Source organism: Lepisma saccharinum, chromosome 30 (assembly GCF_977018435.1).
Source record: "Lepisma saccharinum chromosome 30, izLepSacc3.1, whole genome shotgun sequence".
Lineage (NCBI taxonomy): Eukaryota > Metazoa > Arthropoda > Insecta > Zygentoma > Lepismatidae > Lepisma > Lepisma saccharinum.
The window spans coordinates 7,288,400-7,316,101 of NC_139258.1; positions in this window are offsets into that span (position 1 = coordinate 7,288,400).

Sequence of the window (27,702 nt, forward strand, 5' to 3'; positions counted from 1 at the left end):
ATATTGTAACTGATAACTGATGAAATTGACATTTGTAACTGATCTGAACTAGTGAAATTCGTATTGTGCCATTGTAACTGATTGTGCTAGTCCTTATTGTGCAAGAAAAGATGTTAAAAACCTGTTAAAACTGCTCTGTGACCCTCTCGTTCTTCACGTCGTGGACGAAGGACTTCTCGGCGACCAGGATGACGCTACACACTGTGTCCTCGGGCAACGGACTTTTAAACTCGCAGACGACCTTGATGTTGGTGCGATCGTTGACCACCACCTGTTTTCTTTTCGTGGTATTGATGACGGACATGGGTCTGTGGGTTTTGAATTCGCTGGGAGTGTAGTACATGTCGACGTTTCCCTCGGTCACGCGTTTGAAAGCCGTGTAAGCTTCGTAAAGTTTGAGGTAATCGTCTTTGGTCATGTCGAGGTTGTAATTCTCGCGCGGGAACACTTCGTTGCGTCCATTCTTGAGATAAACGTTCTTGATCTTGCAGTCGTCGAACTTGCTGGAATCTTTCTCCTGATTCTTGTCCCTCCCGGTCTGAAAGAGCACAATGACGAAATCTGGCATGTCGAACTGTATGTTGTTGAACTGCGTCGTCACGTCGAATTCCATGTGACTTCCCGACGCTATCTTCTGCACGCACTGGTAACCGTGAAAGTGAATCGGCACCTGGGGACTCTTCAAGATCTCCGCTTTGTACTTGAGGGCGTAGTTCGTCTCGTATTCCACGATCGGAATTCTCAATTCCATGCTCCGGATGACGCACTTGGCTGCTTCGGGTAAAGTGTTGGGCAGCGGCGTGGTGCCGTCCGGACCCAAAGTAGCGTATCGCATCAGTGCGTCGTTGTCGTTGGCCGCTCTTCGAAACGTGACTCTCAGTCCTCCCTTACACATGATCTCCTTGTAGTCGGAGAAGAAACCGGGCAGAAGACGCATGGGAAAGAGCACCGTGTGACTTCTCGTCGATATTTTGGTCCCCGCTTCGAATCCTCCCGCCTGATAGTACGCCGCGTCCGTTTTAGATAATTTCAATGTTCCCACCGCCGTCGACGTGATGCCTGGATAATCTATTCTGTCGATGACGGTACCGTGTTTCCTCACCTCCACCTGCGAGAACAGGTGAGGCACGAAGTTGTCCACGAGTATCAAATTTGCATTGGGCGGAAAGGCTTCTCCGCTTTCCTTCTTCACCACGTCGAATTGAAGGTAGAGGTCCGCTCTGTGAGGATGAACGAACCCATCCCCTACGTCCACGTCGTATTCGATCTCCCTGTTCGCTTCGTTCAAATTGGCGAACGTGCGACGGTTGGGAGGAAAAGATTGCAATTCGTAACTTTCGATTTGCTCCATTTTTTTTCCACTATGTATGGTTATTTATTATACGTTGATCTCCACGATGGCAGTGGTCGTTGCACCTGCGAAATCCACCACCTTTCCTTTCTCGTTCGTCACCACCAACTCTATGTCGTCTATGCGGTTACGACATACTGGAAAATAGATCGGCGAAGAAGGTGTGTAGATGATCGGTTCCATGAATTCGGAACTTGGTTTGAAAGTGGCGATGATTCCCGTCTGCTTGTGACTTCCCAGCAACCCCCCGTCCGAGGATTTCGTGATCATGCCTTCCGCCACGTTGCAGTGTACGTTCAACGTTTCGATGGCCAAAAATTTAGGAATGTTGGTTGCTACGTGCTTGATGCCAGCTTCGAGTTTTGTGTCGTTCTCGAAACCTAAAAGTTCACCCATGGTGCCCAGGTCCACGGTCTCCGTCGCGGACACGATTTCCACTCTGTGCGTGACCGAATTTTGAGAAAGGTACGTGCCTTTGGGTAACTGAGCTTGCAAAGTGGAAAGATTGTATTGGCCTGGCGTGACGACGATGTGTTCGCTTCCGACGCTAATTTTGTTGTTGTGATGCGTGACGTTAGGTATGAGGTACATGCTGTAGAATGCACGCAGAGCTACGGATTTAGGATAGACGATGTCGTCGTGCAGCGTGAGTTTCAAGATCGAAGATTCGCTCGTGAGATGGAACACGCCCATCGTCGTGATGCTGTTTCAGGTTCCACAATGCTTTCTGGAAATCTTCGATCGTAGGCTTATTTATTTTAGAGAGAAACGTGAGCATGGAGAGACAGAGATGACCGCAGTTCTCGTCTCCGAAATTTTGAATGCGTTCGTCGTTGTAGTATATAGAGGTTTTGTTCGTTTTCAGATAATGAACTAAATTTGTAGGTGGAACACTTCCGAAAGAATCGAAAACGAATGCTTTGTTATTGTCATCATTTTTGTGGTAACATATCCAATGCGTGCCTGGATTTTCTTGACTGTCCAAGTTGACTACGCCGCATTCTCTTTTTTTAACGGTTGAAGGTAACGAGTCGGACATGAAAACGCCTCTGAAGTGTTTGATTTGTAACGGTTTGATCAGAGATTCAATGTCTCGGTTGGTGAGTGCTGCTGCTGTTTCTTTTTTTTAAACTTTTTCATTACGCCCTTCCCCCCTTTCTTCTCCATGGCCAGATTATGACGTTTCTGTTCTTCCAACTCGGCCTTGTTCTTCTTCGAGTCGATGACGGTTTTCGCGATGGCGGCGCTACCCCCAGCCAAACTTCCAACGGCCCCCAATGCTGCCAGGATGGCCGGGATGCTGAATATGAAACCTCCGATCTTTTGCTGTTTCCGCGAACGCTGCAAGCGTCTCAATTGAGGTGTGCTGAGAAGCAATTTCATTCCGTGTCCTTTCGTCAAGCAAGAACGTTTCTTCTCGCGTTGTTTCTTCGTGAGTAACCCATCCAGGGCACCTAGATTTTTCAGATTGGAGTATGGTATCTGGTACACGACACCCTTGGGCTTCATGTTGATGCTCTATATATATTTTTTTTCACGGTATGTTATTTATATATATATATAAATGTTCTGAGATTTTTTTTTGTTTCGTGTAATTTTTTTTTTCACTGTATGTTATTTATATATATATGTATGTTCCGAGATTTTTTTTGTTTCGTGTATTTTGTTTTTCAAAGATATACTCCGCGCAGCGTCGTTAAACAAATTCTATTACGTGCTTTGTTTTCTTACCAAGAAGTTCCTTTGTACCCTTGTACACGATTCGAGTTTTGTTCTCGATTAAAATAGATAGCTTCTCGTCGGATAACATGTTAGCGTATCGATCTGGTAAAAATAGACTGTATTGTGCGTTGAGCAACAGACGCACCTTGGGACCATACTGGGTAGAAACGATTGAACCAGAAGTTATCGTGTAAGGTTTGTCGACTTCCAATTCCTGAATTTTTACAAACTCGACTGACAAATTTAGCATTTGTTTTAATGCTTGGAGGTCACTCATTTTTTCAGTCGTCATATCGAAGAGGTGTGTGTTAGAGAAATTTAATTTTTTCACAATGTGTGTTATTTATATACCGAAGATTATTTTTTTTCACGATGTGTGTTATTTATATATCAAGTTTTTTTTGTTTGACTTGTACATTTTTTTTTTGACATGTATATTATTATTATTTTTTTCACGGAGGAAGAAAGTCCGTGCTTCTGAAAGCGCGATGATGTGCGTAATAATATCTTCAGTTTCCTGTTTAGACTTGCGCCAATCATCGGTGTATCGTCTTCTTCCCTGCCTCGCCTCGTGCAGTTCATCCAACCTATTGTTTAATTTTTCCCCTGCAGCCGAAAGAAGAGTGTCGAGATCACCGCACCTCATGCCACTGATCTCCCGAAGACGGTCCTTGATAGCCATTTCACAAGAATGCGAAATTCCGGCGTTGATCTCGCTATGATTAAAAGTTTCCCTATATCCTCACAATCTCTGTTTACTGCATGTTGGAATATTTGACACAGCAGTTCGTGTGGCAAATCGGTTATACGAGCCATGATGTTTTTTTTTACTGTATGTTATTTATTTACACACCCCACCCAAATTTTTGTTTCGTGTTCATGGCGATGGTGGTGCCCAGTGCTGCAACTCTTTCTCCCAGCGATGCGTCTCTGCTGACGAATCTTTCGAAAGCGGCATGCTCTAACTTTCTGTCTGCTTCGTGACGTGCATCCAGATCCGTCTGCGTGGTGTTGTAGGCGATGTCGTGATCTTTGCATGCGGCGTCCAATGGATTCACACCCTTGTCTCCTCTCTCCAATCTTTTCTCGAGTTTGGTACCCGGTCCGCAGTACTGGTAGCCAGGTAAATGCATCTCGAAAGGTAACTTGTTGATGATGTCGTTCACGAGTCCCTTTCCTTCGGCCACGTTCCAGAATCTCGGAGGCAGCGTGTTGATGATTTTGATGAGGTAACCTATGCCCTTGTCTTCGTTCACGATGAAGTTGGAAAGTTTGGCGCTGATCATGTCCACGATGCCAACCTTCTCGTTGTAGAAATTACGATTGCCTGCATTCTCCTCTCCTGCAATAACCAACAACCTGTCTATGAGCTTGCGCACGTCGTCCACCCAAACAAATTCTTTGGGCAGGGTGTTGTAGAGTTTGACGCCGCTGCCTGTTTAGACCTGGTTCCATATCGGTTTGATGAGATTCCTGTACTTCTCGCCGCTGCTGGATTTGACGCGATTCTGCGTAGCGTCGTTGTTCTGGTACAAGGCATCCGTCATGATCAGAATTTCCTTGTAACTCTGGTAATCTTCGTCGGTGTAATCTTTCGGCTGCTTTTTGGCAACGAGTTCCCACAGTCCCACCGTACCCGGATACCTCGTCCAACTATCCTTATCGCCTAAATTAACTTTAATGTCGTTGCCTTCGAAGGTCACCTTCGATTTTCCAATCTTCCAAACCACACCGCCACCTTCGTTGGTCTCCATGGTGGGATACAATCCGAACACTTCATCCTTGTCGAACTTCCCCGTGCTCAGGTAGTCTCGTGCCAAAGGTCCCAACTCGATCTTATCCAAAGACGTGCTACCTATGGCTCGACGTCGTGCCGGTACGTCCTTCAGTTCGAACGGCGTCGAAGGAATGCTCGAAATGGGCGTGGGTACGGCGTAACTTTTAGCTGCGAGCGGTACGAGTTCGTTGATCAAATTTTTATTTTGTTCCGTGACACTTTTAATTTCTTTACCTAGACCGCTGATGGCGTCGATCACAGGTTTATCTTGACGTTTCTTCTCTTCGTAGGATCCGCGATTCTCGGATTTCCAACCTTTGAAGCGTTTCACGAGGTATTTCCGCAACTTGAGATTTTCGTCTTCTTGAAATTGACGTTTTGACATTTTGCTATATACGTTGAAACGTTTTTGAAACGTCGAATTCTCAGCCTATACGTTCGGTTCTCGTAGTTTTCTTGCCGTCACCGCTTGAGACAATGCACTTTTTCTAACACTCACTTTTTTGTTGTAATGGTTATTTTATATATGCTTGTCAGACGTTTGAAAAAAAAAAGAACGTTTTTCAAATTTTATTTTTTTAGATTCTCACGACCTTTTGATTTTTTTTTGGGATTTTCTTCTTGTTGCAAATCTGAAATTTTCCTCTTGTTAGCCTTTGAGACGTCTAGATAAACGTTTATTTTATTCCTATATTTTCCATGGTTTGCTTTGCGAGTCATGTCGATGGTCAAGAATCCGAAATCGTCACTGTTCCAACAGTACGAGCATAATTTAGAAAATAGATTGTAATTTACGTCAGCCCCTACGTAATCATCGTGTGCGTGTTTTAAATTGGTGTGGTCTTGTCGAAACAAACATATGAAATTAGCATTGTCGCGTAGCAGTTGTTTCGGAACCTTGGAAAAAGTTTGTGCCAGGTAGAAACAATCCATTCCTTTGTGACGACCTCGAGTGAAATTACGAATCTCGTTTTGATTTTCCAAGATCATGTCGTCGAACACCACAACGGAATTCTCGAGACAATCGTCCAGTGGAATGATTTCAGTTGCGAAAGTTGCAATGCCCAGTCCCTCGTACAGTTTCATAAGTTGCTGGTATTCCGCTTGTTCGAGACTTTTCGAAAATACGTAGAGGTGTCTGTTTTCCCAGTCTAACCAATTGGGTGCGAGGATAAAATTATCAATGAGCAGTGTCGTCTTTCCGCACCCCGAAGGTCCTACGATCAGACACCGTATGCTATCGGGGAGCAATTCGCCGTTCCTTTTCTTCGTTTGATTTTCCGAATCAGGTAGACGCTTCACGACATTCCACGCACTCATAGAATCACTTCGTTTGAATCGATCCAACTCGTGTCCGGAAGTCCCAGCCATTTCACCAAAAGTTTGTCGCCTCTCTTACGCAAAACTTTTTCGATAAGGTACGTGTCGGGGTATTTAGTTTTAGAGAGTTCCTCCTCGTAGAAGCGCCCCAATAAAATTTCACCGCCACTGTCCTTTATTATATACGTGTGACGGTTCCCGGGTAGAACTCGAACCACGGTAAAAAGTTCCGTGCTCCAGTTTCGTGTGAAACCCCTGTCGAACGTTCGCTTCAATTTACTGACCCTCACCTGGTCTCCAATTTTGTATTTAGGTTTTTTTGTCGTGGGCGTGTACTTTGGACAGTAAACGCTGGAAATTAATCGCTGCTCGTCGGCCTTGGTAACGTCAGCTGGCTTCATGCCTATCGTTCCGTGCACCGTGTGATTATAGTCGTTAACGAGTTCCGGAAGAATGGTGACCCACTTGTAGTTTCCCTGAAGCGTAAAGCGTGACCACATGCGCGATTTCAGAGTGCGATTGAATCTTTCCACGATGCTGGCCTTGACGTCACTGAAGGTCGAGTAATGTCGAACGTCGTGTTTCCGAATAAACTTTTGGAATACGGAATTGTAGAATTCCTTCCCCTTGTCCGTGTGCAGAAACCGAGGTCGTCTGCCGCCGCTTTCGCGAAAAATTGTCTTGAATGCTTCCGTGACGCACGTTCCTGTTTTCGCCTTCAAAGGTAGAGCCCATGCGAATTTCGAAAATGTGTCTATGACTGTGAGAAGGTACTTGTTGCCCTTGTTCAATTTATGTACGTTTTTTAATTTGCCACTGCTCATCTCGACGAGGTCGCTTTCCCAGAGGTCGTCGATTCCCTTGGTCACCACCGCCAAACGTTCGTAGTTGCGGCGTGCAGGTTTATGCAATTCTTTGACGATGGCTTGCCTAGACATTTTTAGAGATTACGTTTGAAGAGAAGCACCAGCGTGATGGGATTCAAAGAGGGTGGCACCTCGCTCGTGTTTTGAATGATCAGCTTATCGCCGGCACTCACGTCGAAAACGGTAAGATCTTCGTCTTCGTGTATTTCATATACATTGCGCGTTTCGTTCCAACGTGCCAGAGGAATGTTTCCTGCTTTCTGGACACCACGATTCGATATTAAGGTCATGGTGGGAACGCTAGCTTTTCTGCCGTGAGACCAGTACGAAAATTCGTTTATCTGAATCGTGCCATCGAGGAGAAACTTGTAGTACGGATGATAAGGATGCAACATGTACAGTTTGTTACCTTCGACGAACGTGGAGATTCTCTGTTGATTGGGTACGCTGTTGATTTCTATGGCTTGCAGAGAATGCAGTTTAGCGAATTTAGTATCGACGCTAACGAGGTTGCTGTGAAGCTGACCCAGTGTATTTTGTACGGGCAACAAATATTCGACTATGGTATCCGTTACTGTAGAAAATGACGGTTTGATTTTCACTTCCACGTTCAACTGCTTGTAGTTTTCGTTGAGTTCTTGTAACTTGGCACCGAAAGAGGTCAGCGTCGATTCCTGCGTGGATTCCAGCACTCCAACTTGATCCCTAATGTTGACGACAATACTCTGAAGGTTCTCGACTTGATTCAATTTCGAACTTTTCTCGGTAAGATCGTTCACGATGCTTCGCATCTCGGTAAACTGCGTGTGAAGGTCGGCGACGCTCTGCGAAGTGGGCAACGTCGACACCAGCGAACTAATTTCATCTCGAATCTGTTCCACGTTCGCCGTTTCCGTTTCCAGTCGTTTCAGCATACGTGATATGTTCCTTTTCAAAACGTGCAATTCTTTGGAGGTGGGGAGATTGGCCACCCTACTCTCGAGTTCGCTCAATGAACTTTTGACGTCGCTCGATTCGGATAGCGCCGTCACCGCCGTTTTCAATTTTTCCAAATCTTCGCTCGAAGGCACGCTCGTCCGTAACGATTCCAAGTCACCCTGTATGTTGTCCAGCACGTGATGAAAATGAGCGAGATTAGTTTCGACGTTCAAATTTTCTAAATATTGGATCTTCTGCTGAACCGTGCTTAACGTGTCTTGAATGCTCGTCAACGCACTCGCTTCAGCGTGAATATTTTTAATTTCTTCGTTGATCAACTCCAGAGACGCCTGAAGCGTAGCGATGGTGGTTTGAATGTGTTCGAAATCTTGATAGGCCTCCAATTGAATTTTTATGTTCGCTACGCTCTTGCCGATGACCTGCAGTTCGTCTGACGAAGGTAGGTTCGTCATGGTATCTTCCAAAGTCTGCAACTTGGATTTGATTTCTTCCAAGGTGTCGGTGAATTCTTCTTGTAATTTGGAAACGACGACGTGCAAGCGTTCTACGTCTATATCGTTCACGACGGTTTGAAGTTCAGAGAAATTCTTTTCTATTGCCGAAGTTCGTTCTTCGATTTCGAGTTTCAATTTTTCCAAATCTTCATTTTTCGATTGAAATTGCTGTAATTTGGCCAAATCATTTTGAAGCGAATCCACGCTCAACTGTATATTTTGAACGTCGTCGTAAGAAGGTACGTCGACATAATTTTTTATGAGCGTTTTCAGTTCGGAATCGATTTTCAGAATGGGGTCGAGACATTGCGTTTGGAGCGTAGCGATCTCCGACTCTAAACTTTTGTTTAAGGTCTCCTGCAATGCGATCAAATCGCTCCTCAACTTTTTAATTCGGACGTCCAGCATGAGAATCTCTTCTGCGTGGTCTACACGCTTAGTGTGGCCGAAAATGTCGTTAGGCATTATGGTTATTTATAATAGGATAGACGATTCGTAATTCTACGAAGAGAGGAATGAGTTTGTCGTAATCTCCTAGGAGTTGAACGTAAAGATAATCTCCTGCAGAAACATCGTACGTAATGTTAGAAAGCATCTTGTCGTGCTTGATTCGAAAAATGTTCTTGCCGGTAGATATTTTGATTTCGCCTACGTTTTCCGGATTCAAGGTGATTTGAAGTTTCCCACCGATCGGAATCTCGTAGAAATGTAAATTGTTATTGAAGACGTAAAACATCTTGCCCACATCGTCATTCAGTTTCGTCCATATACTGTTGAGATGAACGATTAGTAGACCATTGAGTTTAGATAACACGGAAGGTAAGAGGTTATTGGAATTTGTTGATGCAATTTCCATGATGCTTTGTTTCCGGAAACCAAAGAGATTCATTGTCCCTGTTAATTATTTCAATTTTCTATATGAGGTGCTCCTTCGTAGATCGAATGAAGAAAAGAGAAGATTTTTATCTGCAGCGGTCCGCAATACAAAGAGACTCTAACATGTAATTACGAGGAAGAAGAAAAAAAAAGAGTTGAATTTAATGAGCCTCGCGTTTAGAGCGAGCCTTAACGACATAATAACAAGTTCCAACTTTTCATCGCCTGAGGGCTCCCCCTTTCATTCTTTTCCTCCGTCTGTTTTTGGAGAGGAAAAGACACAGCGGACTTCATGGCTATGCGGTTACAGTTAACACACGTCACATTTATCGCTTCCATTGCAGTGGCCCCACTCTCTCGTATGTATTTGACAATCAAGAACACATAACTTGTTGTCTCTGGCATCCAATGCGACCTTGGTTACGCGCGTCGTATACAGTTCGTGTAAAGTATTTGCAATGCGATGATCGGTGCTGAGTTTTTTTTCACCATGAAAGAGGCATTTTTTATAATCTTTCATGGTGAATTTGCTGGTACTTATTTTTCCTACCCCTTTCGCTTTCTTGATCTCTTTTTCTTCTGTACATCTTACGCAGTACATTTTGGCACGAAGCCCTGCAAATTCGCTGATGTACTTCCCGCCAACTTCATCTTTGTATTTACCAATCGTCATTTTGTTTTCCGTCGAATGCAGGTGATGGCCTGATGGTAAGTTGCTAAAATCAAAAAGATGCTTCATCTTAGTCAGATCATGTTCGAGGCTTGGTGTTTGGATTAGAAAAATGAAGCTATCCGTGTCAATGTAACATATTTGGATGTTATCTTCATAAAAAGGTTGAAACTGGTCGTAGTACGATTGGTACATGTGCAATTTTGATAGTTCAAGGACGGTGGCACCTATGGCAATCGGCTTGTTTAGCATCACTTGCTTCTTGTTCTTCTCGACGAATACCAGATTCTCGTCGAAAATGGTGAAGTTTTTGAAGTAGGGTGACGCGACAATTTTCTCAAATTTCTTTTCGTCCGTGACCAACGTTGCGTCGATGTAATTACGCACGTTCTCCATCGTCTTGCCGTAGATGGCGTTGTTGAACAGTTTGTACAAATCCTTGTCTGCAGGCGATGTCGATTGCGCTCTGCGTCGTGTGTTCTCGGCTATGTAGGGTTCCAGCCACCTGCTCTGCCTAAATTTCAATCCTCTGTGTACTTTCTTCAGCTGCAAGCCGTGACGCACGTAGAATTGAAGGAGTCGGTAGTGCACAACGTAATTCGTCTTGTTCTCCACGCTTAGTATGAGTTTTGGCTCCGATCCTCCAGGTGGCTTCTCTTTGGTGGGGGCCAGGGCCAATCCGTGATGTTTCTCGTGCAGCGTTTCGGGATAATCGAGATCCACTTCCAAGAAACAGCCCCATTCGTTATCTTCGCTCCAGTTGAGAAAATCATCCTCGCAGGCGAGTTCCTCTTCGGTCATCCACGCGTAGTCGCTGATGGGAAGACACTGGGACATGGAGTGGCCATACAGGTTGTTGACATCCCAGTAGACGATGTAGGTGTTGGGCTTCGATGCATCGTAACCAGGCGTACGAGGATTATTTGCCTGAGCATGCCTTCGGGGACATTGGACGATGCCACCGCGTATCGCACTCTCCATGAAGGCATACTGTTCCTTCTCTGCGATGAGTCCCAGTTCCACGTTGGTGTATTTCAGCATCGAAGCCCAAGTCAATCCCGGCGTCGTGAAGAAATACGCAGGATCCAACTTGTAGATCGAGATGCATCTCTTGCGAAACGACTCGAAAATGTCCATGAGGAGAGTCACGTCCAATTTGAGATAGAGATCGTGATAATCACGAAAAGTTTGGCAATTGAAGGCCGTCCACACACTACGAGCGTGTTCGTAGTCCTCTTCGGAACAGACGTCCTCCGTGAGATGAGAATAAAATGCCTCCCGGGGTGGAAGTTCCGTCTCGTCAAATTTGTCGAAATCGTTGACGTACTCGTAGGGGTAGACGCCCTTGCGACGCAACAGATTCAAATTTTCATCTCCTCCCGAAAAACATTTTTGCTTGGTGGCCACAAGATCTTCGTCGCCAAGTTGAGCTGCAAGGGTGGCCAGGCTGGAGGACAGGAAATTGTACGAGTCCAGGATTCTAACTTCCACACTTCCTCCTTCTTCGAGAGGGATCCACACTCTCACCGCAATATACTTCTCGCTCGTTCTCGGAATGATGCTGATTCGAGTCGTTATGTTGTAGAGCTCTTTGACGAACAGATGCGTATCGTACTTCTCCGTGTAGTGCAGAAACACGGCAACGAAATGCGACTCCTTAATCTTAAGATTGCAGGAATTACAGATCGTGCTCAGGAATAATCCATTCTGATGGTCATGGTGCACGACCTTGTGATTTTCGGGGGTGAAAGCCTGGTTACACTCCGCGCATCTTGTCGCCGTGTCATGTCTTCGCTGTTGTTCCGTCGTGAGAGCAGGTGGAGAAACGTAAGAGCCTTTCAGGCTGGGTGCAAGTTCTCTCGCGCATTCCGCTATCTTCTTAACAAAATGTTTTGCCGCATCAGGTCCGCAATACAATATGACATCATTTAATTTTTCTCCGTAGATGGAGAAACTGCAAGGCTCGTGGTGAAAAATTTGGATCGTGCTTGAGGTAGAGGGATCAGGGTTGCAAGACGTCATGGGAACTTGGAAGCTTTCAAAGTCGGCATAAAGGACAGCGGGATGGTGGAGAAGAGCCTGGTGTTTCTGAAATTTCATCTTGGTTCCGGGTTCCGGCATGACATCTTCGGGTTCTGCATTCACGGAGCCAAAACACTTGTGCTGTTCTTTCGTCTTCTTTCCCACGCGAAAAATTCTCAAACATCGATCCCAAATGTCGATCTTATCGTGATTCTTGCTCATCTGTCTTCCGAGTAGGCGTGAGAAATTCCGTATCAAACTGTAACGGCCATCTACGAGCAAGAGTCGAATTACATTATTCTGGCTTCTCGCAGGTCTTAACACACGAATGTTGTCGCAATCGTCAACCCCAAACACGGAAATATCGAGATCTTCTCCTTTTTCCTCTCTATAGTTTTTTAAAAATTGATTGATCTCATTCAGGGGCACAGGATGGGAAATTCCTCGCATGACATTCTTGTATTTCTTCTCGTATCGTTTGTAATTGGACAGGCGTTCGGGGTTAACATTATTAGCCGGGTGTAATGCGGCGATGACAGACCATAGGAAACTCTTCTGATCATTACTTTGTATGTTTAACACGGCTTTTTTTTTTTAATGTCTCGTGCAACATTTTGCTTTTTTTTGTTTGTTTCTTTTTGAGCGCTGCGTAACGGTTTGAAATTGCAGACTCGAAGCTCTAACATGTGGCTGCGACCGCAAAGACTCCATCCACTTCCGCGACCTTCAAAGTCTTCTTGTTTTTGTGTCAGGTGCTCAACTAGCCGTGTCACTATCTCGTCAAGATCCTCGTGATTGCCTTCGTGTAAGCCTTCACACCCTACGTAAAAGCTGAAAGTGCTTGTCTTGGACGAGACAACTTTCTCATACAGCAGGGTCAAAACGAGATGAATTTTAACTGCAACATTAACGATGCAATCCCGTAATTGATCGACTACTAGGGATTTCACATTGTCGAGGAAGGTGCTCGAGTCACATTTTTCATCACCTCCAGATTTATACGTCATGATGCGTGCACTTTTATTCAAAGCACCGCCGCCTTCATGCGCATCAATGCGAGATTTCTTTGCCGGGGGGACTACTACATCATGTTCCGGTAGACGACATTTTTTCAAATGCTTCGAGATGTTCGATTTCGAAATTAATTTTCCACAGTTACGACATGCCACTTTCCCGCAAAGACCGGAGGGACCTGGTTGCGATTCCATTTTTCCTCTGTTATTTATATATACAGAGAAATTTTTTGGCGGGTTGTGGTGGTGGTAGGGGGAAAGCGCACTGAAACAGAAGGAAAAAAAAATTGAAAAAATGCTAGATATATTTTTTTCCTTCCACATATATATATATATATATATATATATTAGACGCGAACAGTATGTGTGTGTGTGTGTGTGTGTGTGTGTGTGTGTGTGTGTGTGTGCACTGTTGTAGGAGGTAAAAATTTATGCGACATGTAAGTGTGTGTGTGTCAATTTTTTATGACTCCTCTGAATATGTGTGTGTCAGACGCAAAACAAAGAAAAAAATAAAAACTTACCTTTCAAGAGAGATAGAGAGAGAGACTTCAAAAAAACTTGTAGCTCCACGATGATATATATGTATACTGCCAGACAAACAAATTAAAGAATACTGAACTGCCACGATTGACGTTCACCTTTCAAGAGAGATAGAGAGACTTCAAAATAAAACTTGTAGCTCACTAAAAAAAAAATTTCCACGATGATATGTATGTATGTATACTGCCAGACAAACAAATTAAAGAATACTGAACTGCCACGATTGACGTTCACTATGATAATGATGTTATATAGGAACCCCCCAACCCACGCGACCCCCTTTGGTGAAAACACAATGAGCGCTATAGTCAATGCCCTAGCAATAACCCCCGTTGACCGATTCATTCGTGCATGTGGTACAAACGAACAATGCTATACTTTTTTTTTAAACAAAAGACTTTTCGATGCGCACAATATCCTGTGGGGGACAAATAGCAAATGAACGGGCGTTGACAGTTCCACCCATGCATGTGTTGTCGATCATTTCCTCGGTCTCTCTATTCCACACGCCCCGTCAGGGTGTGGTGTGTGAAACGGGCGATCCCCCACCAGCTCTGTGAGAACCAGCACACAAAAAACTCAACCATGCCTGAAACGAAAAACAGTGGACGCTTTTGTTTCGTGCTTGTGATTCCATAAAAATAATACGCGAAAAGGTTGAAAAATTCCACGTGCAACAATACAGCTTTGTTGTCGGTCGAGCATAATTGTGGATAGATAAATTTCCAAAGCGGATGCTGTTGCTGTGCTCGCTTCCGCCGCATCCGCTTCTGATTCGATTGTTATAGGGGGATGTGGTGGATTCTTCGTTCAGGACCGTGGGAAAGCTGAAAAAAATAGAATCTCTTCGGGCTGAAGAGGATGCGAGCTGAATGGGTTCGGGGGATTCGTCAATCACGATCGTGGAAGTCGATGCGAGCGAAATAGGTTCTGGGTGTTCAACCGTGGAAGTTGAAAAATTAGGATCTCTTCGGGTCGAAGTAGTTAATGCCAGCGGAATGGGTTCGAGGCATTCGCTGTTCATGGTAGTAGAAGCCGAAAAAATAGAATCTCTTCGGGTCGAAGAAGTTAATGCCAGCGGAATGGGTTCGAGGCATTCGCTGTTTATGGTAGTAGAAGCCGAAAAAGTAGAATCTCTTCGGGTTGAATTTGATGCGAGAGGAATGGGTTCGGGGTGAGGCTGTGGCGGCGACGGCGTAGCGAGTACTGCGATCAATTCTTGTGAATGTAGTAATTCTTTCGAAAAAATAACGTTACTTAAACGAGTGCACGCATCCAAAAAAGATAAAACTTGTGAGCGAAATTGTGAATCACTCCAATATGCGGGCACGGAACAAAAAAAATAGGTGAGGTTTCGAAGCCACGATGAACGTTCAACACCTGTCGTTGTTTTTAAAATTGCATTATTGTACGATGTTAGTTTTGGAAATATTTGCAATATACTTTGCACGTTGCGTGAAAACAATAATTTCACCTCGGACGAAACAATTATTTCTCGCTGTGTAAGCTCAGCTAACGTTTTTGAGTTTGATGCTCTCAACGAATCAAAAATTGATTTTAATTTTTCCAAACCACACTATCGAACGACATTCGGTAATTTCGAATTTGCGCAAAACGCTTCTGGGTTGGTTCGAAAAATAGTTTGGTCCGTGATGAAAATATTACATTGAGCGACGAAACACAATTTTTTTCCACGGGGACGGGAAAAGTTCTACCGAGCGTCGCTATCCACGCGAACATTAGAAATTTGCTTGAATGTGCTTTGGGGGCTTTGCACATGATGATCGATTTTCGTTTTAGAGAATAATCTATGTAAGATTCTAGCATTGAGAATGAACAACGTTGATTGAATTTTTGACAACATTCGCAGTACAAATCTAAACTCGTGATGATTTCGCCACCACCACGCACCCTGGCGAGGTTATAGGGGCCAGGAATCCTAAAAAAAAAACAAATAATAATAATAATAATTGTTTGTTTGCGTCACAATACGGAAATAATGAGAGGCGCCAGCGCGCGTGCGTGTGTGGCACATCGTGTTCCCCCGAGAGAGGTGTTTACAAAAGGTCACGATATATATAAACATTTGCCCCCCCCCCCCGGACTTGGAAAATTACGATAAGGTGCATTCGTACTTCAAGAATGAGAAAGTGAATTCTCTCGTACCGGCTTTTCTGCGCCGTGAAACATCGTCAGCGCAATAAATGAGGCGCGGAACGTGGAGAGAAAGTGAGTTTTTGAGGTTTCGATGCGATTTTCTGAGGGGTCGAAAAATCAGGGTTGCAGTGGTATGCACATTTTGACTACTACTTAAAACACCAAATCAATTCTTGTGTATTACTATTGTCTTAGACTGTTGCGGAAATTCTGGTGTGGAGACTGATAAATTATTTTTTTTAGAGAAGGCAATATCCACTCTTCAATATTAACAGTAAGTCTAAAATTGGCATGGGAAGTTTGGTGGTAGGATTGAGTATGAAATGTAAAGTGGGAGATAGAAAGCTCTTGATAAAGTGTTAAATCTTAGATTGTCAAGGGATTTCTGTAGTGGAGGGAGAGTTCGAACATTACATTTTGGAGACTGTATTTAGCGACAAGGCATCCACACGTTTTAGACCCCGAATGCGCCAAAGGAAAAGCTGGAAAAGGAAAAGACTTAATATCTCGGGATCTTACGAAAGTGTTGACACCCCATTAAATTAATATTCTTCAAAGCGTGCAAAGAAATGGATGTAAAAATTATCTTGCTGGCTTCGCTCGCAATAATTTGTTGCTACGATGTGTGTTTGGCGCTTTACTGAGATGAATATGAAGTTTATATACTAAAGCTGCATTACAAGACAAGCGATATTCTCGATTGATTGATTTGGTGTTTTAAGTTTACTTTATGCACTCTAAGGCTAATCGGGACTGAACCTAAAGTTTAAAGTGGGATCCACGCGATATTCTCGATTATCATGAACGATTTTAGGGGTGATCTTGAGTGATGGCACCCCTGTTTAGAGATTAGGGGCAGATCAATAATAATGTTCAGTAAAGCTAAGAAAAAAATACTTTCGGTAGACACGCTGTCGTAATTAAACACTTTGTGCGGATTACGATATGGTTTAAGGGCGCGAATGATATGATTTGAGGGGGATGCGCCATTGGCCTTGGGGGGGTGGGCACCCCTGATTAAAGGATAGAAGGGACATAGTGTCAAGTTATGTATACCACACCTTAAAATACATCTCAAACGATATAACATTAATATCATTGACAGAAAACGTAAATGCATACTTTTTTGCGTTTCCGCGAATTGCATTGAACAAGTGGGAAAAGATATTTCAAGTGGAAACACGAATTTGTGGATTTGCTTGAAATTTACAATCTGTGTTTCTCAAAATAACGAAAATATGGCTTGATTTTATCTCGCCCGGAAACCTTCCATTAATGAGTTGTGTTTATTCTTTATCACTACCTTAGTTACAGTATGAGAAATACAACGAGCTGTGAGACAGTCAGTGGTAGGGCCAGAGTTTCTGATAGGGTGTGTCACTGGATGGCTGTAAAAGTATTTTGTGGAACACGTCTTCAAATACAAATGTTATTTTGGTTTCAGTTTGTTATTACGTGATAAAACAAGGAAAGTTTCCATATGTTCATTAGTAGCACTTTCACTTTATTTTTATCGTCAAATTTTTGCCACAAAAATTATCCTTTTCCATACTTTTTCTCGCATCTATTTATTACATCTTTCGTATCAACCCTATAGGACGCGAGGCACCTTCAGGCGCAGGGCCCCGGGCAGTCGCCCACCTCTTGCTACGCCACTGCATATTGCGCGGCATACTATAGGTGGAGTTACAATGTATCTGAACGGTATTTCACAGGCCAAGTAAAGAGTTCGATGCCTAAGGAATCTACTTCGAATTCACTAAGAAATATTGTCCTTCATTAGGACACAAGGCTTGCAACTGAAGTCGGTACATTAACCTAGCAGAAATATAAAGATATGGCAGTGGAAGGCTTAATCCATAAAATAGTAGGTTTAGAAATTATACATACGTTATAAGCAGAGTTTTGATTACAGAATCCTGGTTTCAAATATCGAGAAAGCCATTGTTTGAGTTAACAAATGTTTCCAACTTCTTCGTGATTAAAGTACTACGTAGTCCAATGCCTGGAGTAGTTCGTCACGAATAAATGGAATTCTCTTTGAGATAGAATCTACAAAAAAATTGTGTTTGTCCTTCGGAACTTTATCACTGATTCCAACAATGTCAAACTGCAAATTGCATATCTACGATAATGTATCACTCCTTTAAAACGGTATGAAAATGATCTCGAATAACACTATATTTATCATGAAACTTTTAGAAATTTACATCTACAAAGATAAACAATTCTCCTTTTAAAACATTTTCTCGGAAAATGTAAAATACTTTCAAAGAGAAAAAAATATTTTTAAAGAATATTGTATATTCCCATCCTACGCTTAATACGTTAGTAAATTAAATATATAGGGTGAGGCAGTCAAACGAGAAGATTTAAAAAATTCCAAAAAAATAGAGAGCAAATATTAGTTAATTTATAAACATGAATGTACTGTACACGAGTTGAAATTACTAGAGTAACTGAAAAATGTTCATTTTTTTAATATGGTGCTAGTAAGATGTAGTCCAAGGTGTTGCACACATTGTAGGAGTCTCAGAGTAAATCCGCCCATGACGCTTCGTAGCATCTCCAACGGAATGTTGTGGATCTCTTGCCGAATTCGCTCCTTCAAATTATCCCTGGATACTTTGGATTTGAGGTAACCCCAAAGAAAAAGTCAGAAGCTGCCAATTCGGGTGAACGGGCAGGCCATGGAATATCGCCGAATGTTGTGATGAGATGACCATGAAATGCGAGTCTAAGTACATCCATAGACACTCTGGCAGTATAGCACCATCTTGCTGGAAGAGTGCTTCTTCATCTGGGTCATAGTCATCGAGGAAAGGCAGGGAAAAGGTTACCAATATGTCAGCATAAGGTCATGTGCGGATTTATTCTGAGGCTCCAACAATGTGTGCAAAACCAAAGACGCCATCTTACTGACACCATATTCAAAAGATGAACATTTTTAAGGTACACTAGTAATTTCCACTCATGTACACTACATTCATGTTAAAAAATTAACTAATATTTGCTTTCTCTATTTTTTGTGAATTTTTTAAATCTTCCCGTTTGACACCCTGTACATGACAAGGCTAAATTATGATAATTTATTGATGCGTTCACTGGTTTCGAGAGCATAACTACAGGGATTGTGGTTGTGGACGCTTTAGGGGTCAGATGGTAGAGCAAGGTTACGTTTTATGCTCCCCATACAATCTCGCTAACAGGTCCCTGGCAGAGAGTGGAGAGATTTCAAGGGATGTCGACGATGTACATCTTACCTCTCGGCCAAGCGGTTGAGTGTAGACGTCAGGCGACAGAGCACGGAGTCCTGAGTTCGACGCCCACGGTCTTCTTTCCCGTGGCAGGCGACGAAGCAGAAGCTGGTCTTGGAGAGACCTTTGAGAAGGCGTCTGTACGATGGCTGTACTTACAAGCCGTGGTACTGAAGTTGGTCAACTCGCATATGTACTTAGCGGTTGTTTTTACGAAACCTACACCTTGGAGTCCCGAGCCGGGCTTGAGACCTGATAGAGTGCAGGAGGTCTACGCCTGGTAGCTGGTATTCTTCTAGAGGTTCTATTGAATTCTGAGATCTGACTGCCGAATTCTAGTGCCTAAGCTGCTGGCAAATACTTCCTAGCTGCATGCTCATCTCTTCCGTATTTGCCAGCCTATGACGGGTTTGAACCCGGTAGTAACGAAGTATGCAGTCTCCTGACGTCATATGCTTCCACTATTTGTGGAATGTTACCTTGTGCAGTGTATTGTCGCTTGGCCGAGTCTGGAAAGAGATTTTAGCTTTTTACAGAGTCTCCCTTGAATCGTTCAACATTATACAATTGAAGGCAGGGGTGTGCACAGGGGGGGTTTATGGCGCAACCCTTCAAATAATATAAAATTCAACATTTATATCTTTTCCAAAATATATGTACACATTTTACACTTTAAATGCACCATATTTAATCCATTAGATGAAGAAATGAAAGTGTTTAGGGCTTTATCGAAGGGGAGGGAATATCGAACTCTTACATATTAAGCCTTAATTGACACGTTGGTTCTGAGGGGGATTCTGAATTAAACATTTGGGGGGGAAAGTATCCAACTCTAGGTCTTAGATTATGGCGAGTACTTTAGTTAGAGGGGGATTGAGCATTAAATTGAAGAGGGTATCCAATTCTTGTGTCGATACCGGTGGAGGCATATAGCGTTCGGATTCCACTTTAAACTGTAGGTCCAGTCCCGATTACCCTTACTGTGCATAAAGTGGACTTAAAACACCAAATCAATTCTTGTGTATTACTATTGTCTTAGACTGTTGCGGAATTCTGGTGTGGAGACTGATAAATTATTTTTTTTAGAGAAGGCAATATCCACTCTTCAATATTAACAGTAAGTCTAAAATTGGCATGGGAAGTTTGGTGGTAGGATTGAGTATGAAATGTAAAGTGGGAGATAGAAAGCTCTTGATAAAGTGTTAAATCTTAGATTGTCAAGGGATTTCTGTAGTGGAGGGAGAGTTCGAACATTACATTTTGGAGACTGTATTTAGCGACAAGGCATCCACACGTTTTAGACCCCGAATGTGCCAAAGGAAAAGTTGGAAAAGGAAAAGACTTAATATCTCGGGATCTTACGAAAGTGTTGACACCCCATTAAATTAATATTCTTCAAAGCGTGCAAAGAAATGGATGTAAAAATTATCTTGCTGGCTTCGCTCGCAATAATTTGTTGCTACGATGTGTGTTTGGTGCTTTAATGAGATGAATATGAAGTTTATATACTAAAGCTGCATTACAAGACAAGCGATATTCTCGATTTATTGATTGATTTGGTGTTTTAAGTTTACTTTATGCACTCTAAGGCTAATCGGGACTGAACCTAAAGTTTAAAGTGGGATCCACGCGATATTTTCAATTAAGATGAACGATTTTAGGGCTGGTCTTGTGATGGCACCCCTGTTTAGGAAGGAGGGGCAGATCAATTATAATGTTTAGTAAAGCTAAGGAAAAAGTTACTTTCGGTAGACACGCTGTCGTAATTAAACACTTTGTGAGGATTACGATATGGTTTAAGGGCGCGAATGATATGATTTGAGGGGGATGCGCCATTGGCCTTGGGGGTGGGCACCCCTGATTGAAGGATAGAAGGTACATAGTATCAAGTTATGTATACCACACCTTAAAATACATCTCAAACGATATAACATTAATATCATTGACAGAAAACGTAAATGCATACTTTTTTGCGTTTCCCCGAATTGCAATGAACAAGTGGGAGAAAATATTTCAAGTGGAAACACGAATTTGTGGATTTGCTTGAAATTTACAATGTGTGTTTCTCAAAATAATGAAAATATGGCTTGATTTTATCTCTCCCGGAAACCTTCCATTAATGAGTTGTGTTTATTCTTTATCACTACCTTAGTTTCAGTATGAGAAATACAACGAGCTGTGAGAAAATCAGTGGTAGGACCAGAGTTTCTTGTAGGGTGTGTGTTACTGGTTGGCTGTACAAGTATTTTGTGGGACACATCTTCAAATACAAATGTTATTTTGGTTTCAGCTTGTTATTACGTGATAAAAACAAGGAAAGTTTCCATATGTTCATTAGTTTCACTTTCACTTTATTTTTATCGTCAAATTTTTGCCACAAAAATTATCCTGTTCCATACTTTTTCTCGCATCTATTTATTACCTCTTTCGTATCAACCCTATAGGACGCGAGGCACCTTCAGGCGCAGTGTCCCGGACAGTCGCCCACCTCTTGCTACGCCACTGCATATTGTGCGGCATACTATAGGTGGAGTTACAATGTATCTGAACGGTATTTCACACGCCAAATAAAGAGTTCGATGCCTAAGGAATCTGCTTCGAATTCACTAAGAAATATTGCCCTTCATTAGGACACAAGGCTTGCAACTGAAGTCTGTCTATTAACCTAGCAGAAATAGAAAGATATGGCAGTGGAAGGCTTAAGCCGTAAAATTGTAAGTTTAGAAATTATACATAAAAGGCTTGATAGTATAGAGGTTTATTTAACAACATAATGCCTGAAGGGCTTGAGACTACATAAATAATGATTATAAGAGTATAAACCCCCAATATAATTACAATAAATAATAAAGAAACAATTAAATTATCCAATTAAATCTTTACATAATTTATTTATTTCATTAAAGTTTCAGATACAATACTGAAAGACCATTTTATACTGAAACTGTAGCAACAAGAAGAAAATAAAAACAATAATAAAAATAAAAATAACAACAACAAAACAAGACAATACAAGATGGCAGACGAAAAAAAAGAAATTGTTACACTTACATTCTTAACGATTGTCGGAAACTGTGTTCTGACAAGAAAATATTGGTATTTACAGGCAGGTTATTATATAAGTGGGGGAGCCTATAGTAAAGAGACCGCTGTAGGAGAGAGAGCCTTGTAGCAGGAATGTGAAAGAGCTTTACGTTACGGGTTGGCCGTGCGGGTACTCGTAGATGAAATTGGTTGTCATAGAATTAATGATTTTATAGAGAAATTTCATGTCTGCTAGTTCGTGACGAGTGTGTGGTGTCTGGATCTTCAAAATAGACATAATATCTGTTTTATGGAGGTGTCTCAGAGTAGGAATTCTATGGCGAGCAATTGCTAGGAAAGAGCTGAGGACAGAATCAATCCTGGAAAGATTAGTTTTAGAAGCCATAGTCCAGATGGGGGAGTAGTATTCAAGAATGGGAGAGATAAAGGATTTGAAAAATATGCTATTGGCTGATTGGTGTTGGATTTCAGGGAACCTGTACAGAATACCAAGGAGACGCATGGCTCGTTTAGTAGTATATGTAATGTGATCATTGAAGTTTAGCTTTTCATCGATGATAACACCAACATCTTTTTGATGGGACAGTCTTCGAGAGTATAAAGAGAGATCAGTTTGTTCATTTTTAAGGAAATGGTGAGGCAGGAGCATTTCTGAGGGTTCAATTCAAGTTTCCACTGGCTACAACACACAAGTAGTTCTGTAAGAGCTTGTTGTAGGATTAGTGAATCGCGTTCCGATGAAATTTCTTTGAAGAGTTTACAGTCATCGGCAAAGAGAAGTTCGAGGGATGATCGGAAAAAGGTTACAAAGCATATAACTTTTGTTTTATTCACTGTAACGTAACGAAAATTTATGTGTAAATTAATAACACGTTTGTCTTGTTGCGAGTTTGAGGACTCGGATTCTGGCCATGTATACCCGAGAAGCGGACATTTAAAATTGTCACTCGTCTAGAAAATTGGTCAAGAGAAGTGAGGGCAGTGGTGCGGTTCCTGTGGGCCAAAAACACTACACCTGCTGACATTCATAGGCAGATTGTGGAGGTGTATGGGGAGGGGACAATTTCAAGGCAACATGTAGCGAAGTGGTGTCGTGCCTTCAAATAAGAACGGACCAGTATTGTTAATGACAACCCTGGACACAGCGGTAGGCCCAGTACCTCAACCACTGACGTGAACTGTGCTCTTGTGGTTGGCTGGTCAACATTATCTGACATGCGATGATGTCAAAAGAGCTGCCTCACGGTGGCTGACGCGGATTTCTGTGCAACCGGTATGGAAAACCTCATCTACCGTTGTGACAAGTGCTTGAACAAAAAAGTGATTACATTGAGGACTAGTGTTGAGTGCCCTCCATCATCAGGTGTGTTGATCTTCCAGCTATGTCTAACACATACGCCATAATAGGCTTTGTAACCTTTTTTTGATCATCCCTCGTATATTTATGGAATGAGAAGACAGTCTTATTTACACGTTATTTAACCAAAATGAGATTATAGTAATTTCATTCTAATATTAATTTCCCCCCAAAAGACGCATCTCTGAATAGAACAAAGTGTGCTGTGCTTTAACTAAAAATCCCAACTAAATACTCTACATAAAAACTTATAATACTAAACCACTACAAAACAACTACTCCCTGTACTTTGTTCCATTCCGAGATGACCCCTTTCAACACTCAAAGAGAACTCAACTTAACGAGCTTTAACCTCAGCTAATCAGTGGGAAGTGAGTTCCCACACGAGGCTTGCTTTCCTCCGACGCCCCTTTTTTCCAATTTAAAGCCATCTGGTGGCAAACTAACTAAACATTTATTTTTCTTTACTCGTACACCTTGCATATGGTTATACCTTGGGCAAGAAAATCATAGCCTGTGTTCTCTGCGCGTGATGCGTTTTATGTTAGGCGTGCTTTCTTGCAAATTACTCACTTGCGCCGTGTGTTATGCAACCATACACACATCTATCAGGATCTGCCTTATTGAGCGGCGCTTTTCTGCCACTTTTGGCTGATGAAGACGATTAGGGTGTTTGTGAGAAAATAAAAAAATGTGAAAGGACTCGCACGAAGAAACACCCACGCCATTATTTGCTCTTTTCTTTATCTGTCAAATGCAGTGGTGTGCCGTACACTATAAGTTTACGTCTACATGAGTTGTCTACACGTAATCTAAGCGTAGATTACATTGGATTGTAGTTTACATAGACTACGTAGACAATCCAGAGTGAATTAAAATTAATTTTCAAGGCTTTCATGAAAGGAAAGTGGCACTTTCAACTATATTGGTTCCTAACGAACTGAAAAGAATCCTATTTGCAACAAAATTTCTCTTCTCTTCTATCATCAACTATGGAAGAAGATAAATAGTTTGAAAAAAGACAACAGATGGCAGTCGTGAGGCAAAATTAGTCTTTTTCCCATAAAATACTAGAATATTCATATGTTAGGTTTCTTCCTAGGTGAGAAATTGTTCGAATTTGGAAGAAAGATTATGAAAAGTTCTCCTCACACATCAGCAACTGATACGTAGTATAATTTTGTTTTAATTCCACGCCTACCGTTGCTAAGTCATCACCTTTCGCCATATATAAAATAGTCTACATGTAGAATGTAGAATATCGTTGTTTACGCGTAAACTCACGTCACTGGTCATACGCTTTCTCTCTCCCTCTCTTTTTTGCATATTCTCCCTCTCTGTTGTCTTCTGATTCTCCACCCTCTCCTTCTATCTCTTTCTTCCCTTTCTCTTGTCTTCTAATTCTTCTTTCTCTGTCTCTCTTTCGCTCCTTTCTAATGATTTATTATTTTCTCTCCCGTTCCTGGAATTCTCTTTCATTCAATCGCCTTGACTCCCATCTTTTATTTTTCTCCAAGGTTTCTTTTCTCTCGCTTCTTACATTTCCCTTAATTCTGTTTCTCTTCTTCTACGTCTCCCTTTAGCTTTTATTTATTCTCTTAATTTTCCTGGTTTATCCCCTCTTTTCCAATTTCTTTAAATTCTCTCTCTACGTCTCGCATCTCCTATTACCCTTTTTTGTCTTCCTCTTTATTGATTTGACTAATTTTACTTCGCTTTTCTTCCACTTTAGGCTAATCGCGAAGATGACGACGAGTGATATGATGAAACCGATGGAGTGACACACAATTAACCTTTAAGTGGGTATAATAGTCTTATAAGTTGGCAACACTGTTCATCTTTCCTTTACCTTCATATTGTTCACTCCTTGAGGGGTAGGTCTTTTAGTAGCCTGATTGTTGTGCGCTGGTCCACAATAACAAAGAACTCCGCGTTCTGGGGTGTTATCAGCACCCCACCTACCTACTACTTGCGTATTGTTTTAAACTTTATTTTGCTCGAGTGTTGCAATACTTGTGGCTTTTCTTTTCTTGGAAATGGAATACACAAAGAACAGGAACGTGTCAAAATGCTATTAGAGTTATTGGGCGCGGTTAGTAGTGTAAATGCTCTTGCAGATCCTTATCTGACAAGCTTTCTTTAGGTGAACTGTAGTGATATTAAAGAAATTATAGGCCTGTATCTGTTTTCTATATTTTTTATAGCTTCAAATTCATGTTCATGTGTTACCATTTAATTAGTAATGATTAAATATAAAACCTCGTACATTTGTTTAATACATATGCTACTTTTCAGTAACTATTGTGTATTCTGTTTGGAAGGAAAAGTAAAAAAAAATATAATAAAATAAGGTATGGTCCCTAAAATATAGAAGGAAAAAGGAAAATTATAAAAATGTCCTTACAAAGTTCCAAATTTAGTTATTTTCATTATTCGCAATCTTATAACTGTACAAATAATGTAAAATTAAACATATTACAATTATAATTGTTAGAATATAACTGTAAGTGTATTTTTTCTGTGGGGTGTCGTGAGCACCCCAATACCCACTTGTGTACAATTTGGCCACCTACCTACTTAAAGGTTAATATCTATACCAAGGCCAGTATTCGAACTCGGGACCCCTGGCGTCGTAGCGCGATGAGATACCTATCTTCCTCTTCGTCTATTTTCTCTCACTCAGTACATGGATTGATGTCGTGTTTTAAGGCCACTTAAATAATTCCAAAATACAGAAAGTAGAAACAGCACGCATCCTCGGCATAATATTGGACGAAAATCTACATTGGGGTTCTCATGTCACACACATAATTAAAAACTCGATAGCCAAACTGAAATCACTTTTTCCATTGCAACATATGCTAACCAAAGAAACGAAAACTCACCTAGTCAACACACTTGTATTGCCAAAAATTGATTATGCTTCCCCCGTATTTATAAACATCCACAGTGCTCTAAATTACAAGATACAAAAACTTCAAAACAGCTGCATAAGATTTATACTGAATGTCAAAAGAAGAGAACATATTTCCCCATACTTACAGGAACTTAATTGGTTAAACGTTAAGATAACATTTTTGGCATTGTCGTTATTGTACAGGATCCTGAACAATAAGGAACTAAAATATTTATATGATCAAATTGCTCCGTACAGGAAGAAAGGAAAACAAATTAACCTTCGTCAAAAAACACAATTCATGATTCCTGTACACAGAACAACATTATATGGAAATTCTTTCATAGTCACCGCAATAAAATAATGGAATGACCTCCCCCAACCACTGACCCCAGGGGAGCTCCACCCTGCAACACACAAAATAAACCTAAAGAAGCATCTACTGTCCAAACAATAGTGTCTGGATTTGACTTATCTGTAATGAATGGAAATGAAGTATTGGTTTTAGTTTTACCTGTAATAACTGTATTCTAATTGTGGTTTTAGATTAAACTCTGTACCTTCAGTACATTAATTGTTTACAGTATAAGTATGAATGTTTTTTTTTATTCTTTTTACTGCAACAATGATTTTCTGATACGATCTCTACCTCTTTCTCTCATCTTCCAAATTTTCTATGCTTCTCTGTTTTTTCTGCTTCAATTTTTCTCGTTCTATCTACCTTTTATTACTCTTGCCAGCCTTTCTCTCCTCTCTCTCTCTCTCTCTCTCTATATATATATATATTGGGACGAGGCGAAGAATAGACTTATGTTTCCGGCCTTATTAAGTGGGCCGACACTGCGGTATACACCCTGTATATATATACAGGGTGTCGCAAAACTTTAGTGTCACTTGTAATAGATGTTTTTTTAAGGGTTTGTTGTAAGAACGGCCCGCGAGGCCGAAACACGCCCTCTCAATAAAGACGATATTATTATTATTATTATTATGTTATTACTTTATGCACAGTAAGGCTAAACGGGACTGGACCTACAGTTTAAAGTGGAATCCGAACCACTATGTGCCTCCACTGGGTATCGAAACCGGGACCCCTTGATTACAAGGCAACGACGCTACCACTGCTCCATCGGGAAGGCCACCTCACCTCACTCCCAGTAGCCTTGCGCGCCCTCTCTCACACACACGCACACACATCGCTTCCTCTGTTGTACTTCTCCATGTCTCTCTTTTCATATCTATCTCACCCTTTTTCTTCATGTTTTCATTACTACCTTCATCTAGTCAAAACAACTATAACTCATTTATTTCGTCCTTTTTAACATTGCTACTTACTTATTCTGCATTGCGGAACATTGTATAAGGTGTAATTATGAATTTCTCATGAAAATGATTTC